This window comes from Tupaia chinensis, unplaced genomic scaffold, assembly GCF_000334495.1.
Source record: "Tupaia chinensis unplaced genomic scaffold, TupChi_1.0 Scaffold000253_1, whole genome shotgun sequence".
Taxonomy (NCBI): Eukaryota; Metazoa; Chordata; class Mammalia; order Scandentia; family Tupaiidae; genus Tupaia; species Tupaia belangeri.
Genome location: NW_006159733.1, coordinates 712,835 through 719,195, shown reverse-complemented (window position 1 = coordinate 719,195; position 6,361 = coordinate 712,835). Strand labels below are relative to the sequence as shown.

At 46.2% G+C, this 6,361-nt stretch overlaps 1 pseudogene; it reads right to left on the bottom strand.

The window, feature by feature from the left end:
• Positions 1–1,930: 1,930 nt before the first annotated feature.
• On the bottom strand, positions 1,931–2,323 carry LOC102471961 (40S ribosomal protein S25 pseudogene; annotated as a pseudogene).
• Between the last annotated feature and the right edge of the window lie 4,038 nt (positions 2,324–6,361).

The window sequence follows — 6,361 nt, the reverse complement described above, 5'->3', positions numbered from 1 at the left end:
AGGAGTGCTGAGGGCGCTCCCCAGGCATGAACCTGGGCCTTCTCACGTGGGGCAGCCTTGCCAAGTGCCACATTTCTTGTGGTGCCACCATCTGACCCCTTACTCTCTCCTTTTTAAAAGCCATCATCTGTGAATGGTGATATATTTTATTCAACTTTTTGTTTACAGTAACTTCAAACAGAAAACTTCTTTTTCTTTCTGGAGAGTTTTTTGCTATAGGGCATGTGCACTTGCCAGAAAGAGAGAGACAGAAAGCAAGAAATTACCCCCCCCCAGAGGGGATGGCCATGCTGCGGTCTCTTCTCCTCCATTCTCCTCTTGGGATCTTGGGCACACATGCACATGCGCCTGGCATGAGTTTAAGCCACTGGATCTGGGACTTGAACTGTGGTCGGATACATGGGAGTCCAGCTACATAGTCATTACACCAACTGCTGGTCCCCAGACACAAAACTTCTAAGTATAGTACAAAGATCCTTTGCACACTCCCTGCCTAAATTCATCAATTGTCATTAAAATTTTTTTCTTTATTTGTGACAGACTCTGTGTGTGTGTGTGAGAGAGAGACAGAGACAGAGACAGGGAGAGAAGAACTCTCTGCAGAATCCGGTCATTTGCATGGCCAACGTGCTTCAGTCCGACCGGGCCTGGTATTTGAACCAATTATTAATATTTCACTACATTTACTTTCTCTGCTTACGCACATGCACACACACACACTATTATTATTATTTTCCTTTTTTTTTCTATAGGTTGCACATGCTCACTGGAGAGAGAGAGAGAGAGAGAGAGAGAGAGAGAGAGAGATATTCCCCAGCAGGGTCTTGATGTGCAATCCACTAGAAAGAGAGGGAAAATGGAAAATTATCCCCGCAGGGAGAATGGCCATGCTGCAACCCCTTCTCCTCTATTCCCTTCTCAGGATTTTGGGCACTCACACATACGTCTGGCATTTTCAAGGTGCTAGGTCCAGGACTTGAACTGCGGAGTCAGCTCTGTGAGATCCAGCACCTTAACTACCACATCACCTGCTGGCTCCATAGTTTTTTCATCACATGCATTTTGATGACTTTGTGAAGACCTGTTGTATATCCATAGTACAATGATCAATATTGGTAAATTCAACATTGTTAGAATATTATCTAATAATATTCCATAGTCAACTTCATCAATTATCTAATAATGTCTTTCATAGTATTTTTTCATTTTAAATTGCCAGTGGGCAAGTGCATTTGCCAGAGAGAAAAGAGAGAGAGAGCACGTTCCTCCAGTGGGGCCTGGTCACAATCCTTTTTCCTCCATTTTTCTGTCCTGTCAGGGTTTTGGGCATATACACACCTGGTGTGTTTTCAAGCCACTGAGGCTGGGACTCAGACCACGTCAGCCATGTGGGGTTTGGCTTCCTACACACAGTGCTTAACTGCTGCGTTATAGGTAGGGCTGACCCGATCGCATTTATTTTTCCAAAGCAGAATCCACCTGCTGAATCAAGCATTGCAATTGGTTGTCATTTCTTTGTAGCCTTTTAACATATGAATTGTTTTTCTTTGTCTTTTGTGATCTGGACATTTTTGAAGAGTACAGGCCAATTATTATTATTTTTTTAATAAATTTTATTTTTACAAATGTACAGTCGGTTGCTCCTGTTTATGCATCTTCTTTTTTTTTTTTTTTGGAGAGGTTTTTGCTATAGGGTGCGTGTGCTCGCCAGACAGAGAGAGAGAGACATAGAGACAGAAAATGAGAAATCACCCCCCAGGGGGGATGGTCACGCCGCAATCCCTTCTTCTCCTTTCTCCTCTCAGGATCTTGGGCATGCACGCACACACGCCCGGCGTGAGTTTTAAGCCACCGGGTCCGGGATGCGAACCGCGGTCGACTACGTGGGAGTCCAGTGACATAGCCATTACGCTAACTGCTGGTTCCCTGTTTATGCATCTTCACCAACAGCTGGGGCATCTCCACCCTTGGTATTTTTGGTGTGCATTACTTGCGCTCTGTGCTTTGAAACTAGTTTGATAAGTCCTTTACTAAGCAGCTCCTGAAGTGCTGCCCTGGCCAGGGAACCACGGATCTTCAGCCTCTCAGAAACCACAGCAGGGGTTATGAGCTTATAGTTGGGAACTTCCTTGCAGAGTTTGTCGTATGTAGCTTTGTCAAACAAGACCAGGTTATTGAGCTTGTCCTGAACTTTGCCTTTGGACCACTTCTTTTTGGCTTTGCCCCCAGATTTGTTCACTGGGTCTTTGTACTTCTTGGCTGACTTTCTGGCGTTTTTCTTCTTCTTGTCGTCCTTGGGCAGCATCGTGAAGCCGGGAGAGCAGCTGTGGCCACCACAGCCTCGCTAAAATGTCAGACAGAAAGGGTGGGCCAATTATTTTGCAGTGTCCTTTAAATGGTCCTATCAGGGGTTGCATGGTGTTGGTTTATTCCATTATTGGCAGTGTCAATTTTAATTTGCTTTTTTATTTTTAGTAATAGTATATGACCTAAGTCTCTCTTCCCTTGCCCTAGCTAATGTGATGTGTAGGGATGGGTAGCTGATCCCCTACTTCAGGCAGTGACATTTAGGTCCAGGAGTTTTCTTCGAACTGAGTTAAGGGAAGTTCTCTTTTTTCTGCTATTTATATGATTGGGAGGAATGAAGTCTTTGAGCTGCAGCAGCCATATTGTCACCATAAGGGGAGAATCACTCCACGTACGAAGAAGCAGAACTGAGAGACAGAGAAAGAGAAGCAGGTCCCTGAAAACGAATCTGAAATAACAGCGACTCGCTGGACCTCTAATTTAATGAGTAAATAAATCCTTTTTGTTTAAACCAGGTTGGGTAGGGTTTTTGTTTTTCTCTTGTCATAAACCAAATAATCCTCATGATCTCATGATGCAAGAATGCACCTTACTAGGTTTCTTTTTTTTTCTTCTTCTAAGAATAAGCCGGATCAAAAACCTTGCTAACCTGGACATCTGAGTAGAAGGAAATAAAATAAGGGATATCTTGGCAGGAGGTAACGTTTTTGGGAAACAAACAAACAAACAAACTCAAATATCTTGGACCAGTAGATGGCATAATGGTTACATTGCTGGACTCTCGCATGGCTGACTATGGTTTGAGTTCCAGGCCCGGAGGCTTGAAACTCATGCCAGGTGTGAGTGACCAAAATCCCAAGAGGAGGACGGAGGAGAAAGGATTGGACCGTGGTCATCTCCCCTGGGGGGGGGGTGCTTTTTCTCTTTCTGTCTGTCTCTGTCTTGCCAGCGAGCACATGTGCCCTAGCAAAATCTCTCAAAAAGAAAAAAAAAAAAAAAAAAAAGAAAAAAGAAAGAAAAAAGAAGAAAAAAATTAGTTCTTTTTAGTCACAGTGGCCTTACATGAAAGCCTTAGGGCCACTTTGAAGCAATAGTCAGAGTTTATCTCAAGAATTGGCTTCCTAGGGACCAGCAGTTAGAGTAATGGCTATGTCGCTGAATTCTCACATAGTCGACCATGGTTCAAGTCCCGGACCCGGTGGCTTAAACTCACGCCAGGTGCGTGTGAGTGTGTGCCCAAGATCCTGAGAACAGAATGGAGGAGAAGGGATTGTGGCGTGGCCAACACCCCTGGGGGGGGGGGGGGATTTCTCACTTTCTATCTCTCTGTCTCTCTCTGTCTTTCTGGAGAGCACATACACCCTATGTCGTTCTGGCGAGGTAGTGGCCCCTTTTGCCCCCCCCCCCAAAAAAAAAAATAAAAGAATTGCCTTCCTAGAGAATATTTCTCCACAATGCAGAAAAAATTCTTAGCCAAGGTTCATGTATTTGATAATCTTAAATAGCTTTTTTAGGGCCAGTGGTGTTTATCTTTCAACCAATGACTGATCTTTCTGATCCTGGCAACGTCTATGAAACATACCAATTGAAGAGTATAGCCACAGGCATGGATGCCACGAGCACTGGAGTAGCCGTTGAGTAAAGCTAGGGCTGAGCCAATGGGGTGATCTCTCAGCACTAAGGATTCAGTCTTCTGATTATCACCGCGGAGATTAAAAAACAGGCTTAGGAGCCAACAGGAGGCATGGTAGGTAAGGCACTGTGTCCCGTCCCTGTTCGGGCGCCAGGTGTCCTGTCCCGTCCTGTCCCTGTTTGGGTGCCAGGTGTCCCGACCCGGGGGGACAGCCGAACAGGTTTCCTGAGTGAAGGAGTGAGAGCCGGGACAAGCGGCGTAGTGTTACAGCACTGAGACGACAGTGTCGTCCGTTTATTGTGGGCAGCACGGTACAACACAGAGACGACGCAGTGTCGCGTCATATACTGTGAGCAGCACGGAGACGACACGGTGTCACAGCTCTTCAGTTGTCGTCTTCCTGGTCGTTGTCGACGTCTCGGTCGTCTGTGTCGCCTTCTCAGTCGTCTGTGTCGTCTGTCTACTGTGGGCTAGGCATCGTGGTTATATACATTCTGGTGGGTTGTAAACGGTGGGTCATGATTGGTTGTAAACAGTGGACTGTGATTGGTTGTAAATGGTGGGCCCTGATTGGTTGTTAACGGTGGGTTATGATTGGTTGCTTTTGGACCAATCATGAGGTGCCGGATATGCAAATTTGAGGGATTCTAGTGGCCAATCAGAGCAAGGTTTCGAAGGTCAGGTTTTTGGAAGGGAACCAATCATGGTTTCCTCTCTGAGAACCCTCGGCAGACTCGCTGGTGTGCAGCTTCCCACAGCACTGGATCCTACATGGCCGACCATGGTTTGAGACCTGGTGGCTTGAAAATCATGCCTGGTGCATGTGTGTGCCCAAAATCCCGAGAAGAAGATGAAGAAGAGATTGCAGTGTGGCCATTCCCCTGGGAGTGACTTCTCACTGCCTCTCTCTCTGTCTCTTTGCAGCAAGTGTATGTGCCCTGTGGCAAAAACCCCAAACAAACAGCATATATATATATATATATATATATATATATACACACATATATACACACACACGCACATATATGTATATGTTTAGTGCTATTTTATGTTTTTTTAGAATTATTTATTATTATTATCAATTTGCTATAAGGCATGTGTGCTCACCAGAGAGAGATATAGAGACAGAGAAAGAGGGGAAGTGAGAAAGCAAGTCACCAGGTCTAGGACTCGAACTGCGTTCTGCCGTATGAGAGTCCAGCACACCACCCACTGGCCTCATTGTCCTTTTAGTTTAAAGCAGGATACAGAATTCCATGAGCTCAAGTTTTGTCATTAATCTGGGTAATCTGTTCGTTTCACCTGTGAAGAATGAGGTTCAGCGACCAGCAGTTAGCGTAATGGCTATGTCGCTGGACTCCCATGTAGTCAACTGTGGTTTGCGTCCCGGACCTGGTGGCTTAAAACTCACACCGGGCGCGTGCACATGCGTGCCCAAGATCCCGAGAGGAGAATGGAGGAGAAGGGATTGTGGCGTGGCCATCGCCCCTGGTGATTTCTCGCTTTCTGTCTCTATGTCTCTCTCTGTCTGGTGAGCCCACGCGACCTACAGCGAAAACCTCTCAAAAAAAAAAAAAAAAAGAAGGAGGTTCAACAACCAGCAGCAGTTAGCGTAATGGCTATGTCACTGGACTCCCACGTAGTCGACTGTGGTTCACGTCCGGGACCCGGTGGCTTAAAACTCACGCCAGGCGTGTGTGCGTGCGTGCCCAAGATCCTGATAGGAGAATGGAGGAGAAGAGATTGCGGCGTGACCATCACCTCTGGGGTTGGTGATTTCTCGCTTTCTGTCTCTCTCTCTCTGTCTGGCGAGCGCACACGCCCTATAGCAAAAACCTCTAAAAAGAAAATGAGGTTCAGAAGAATCCATCGTGTTTTCCAGAGTAGTTATCTGGACTAGGACCCGGTATTGGTAGATGGTAAAGAAAACAATGGACCAATGAATACCCACGTGTCTTCAGCCTGGCCCTCACAGCCCGGCCTGCCTTTCTCCCACCGTGTCCTTCTCCCTAGACTCCTCCTGAGGCTGACTGCTTGGGTGTGCCCCGTGCAGGCTCCATGACATGGTGCTATCCTGCACGTTTACCCTGTCCTTCTGGGGAGTCAGTGCCACCGACACCGGCTTTATCATGACCTCATTTTATTATCTCTCTGTACAATGTGTTGCCCATAAAATTAATAACACTTATTCGGGAACCTGTAAAAACTCTCTCTCCAAAGCAGTGCTGTGTACTTTCTGGACATGCCCTGGTTATACATGCCATGCGTTAGTTTTCCCCACTGGAACGTGAAGCAAAAAAAGTCACACAGACAGGAAAAGGTTTCTGCTTGTCATAACTTCTGAAACTGCCTACATAATCTGCAGTGTTGCCAGTTCTCCATTCGCAATGTCTTTTATATCTCCCCCCTTGCCTATTCCTG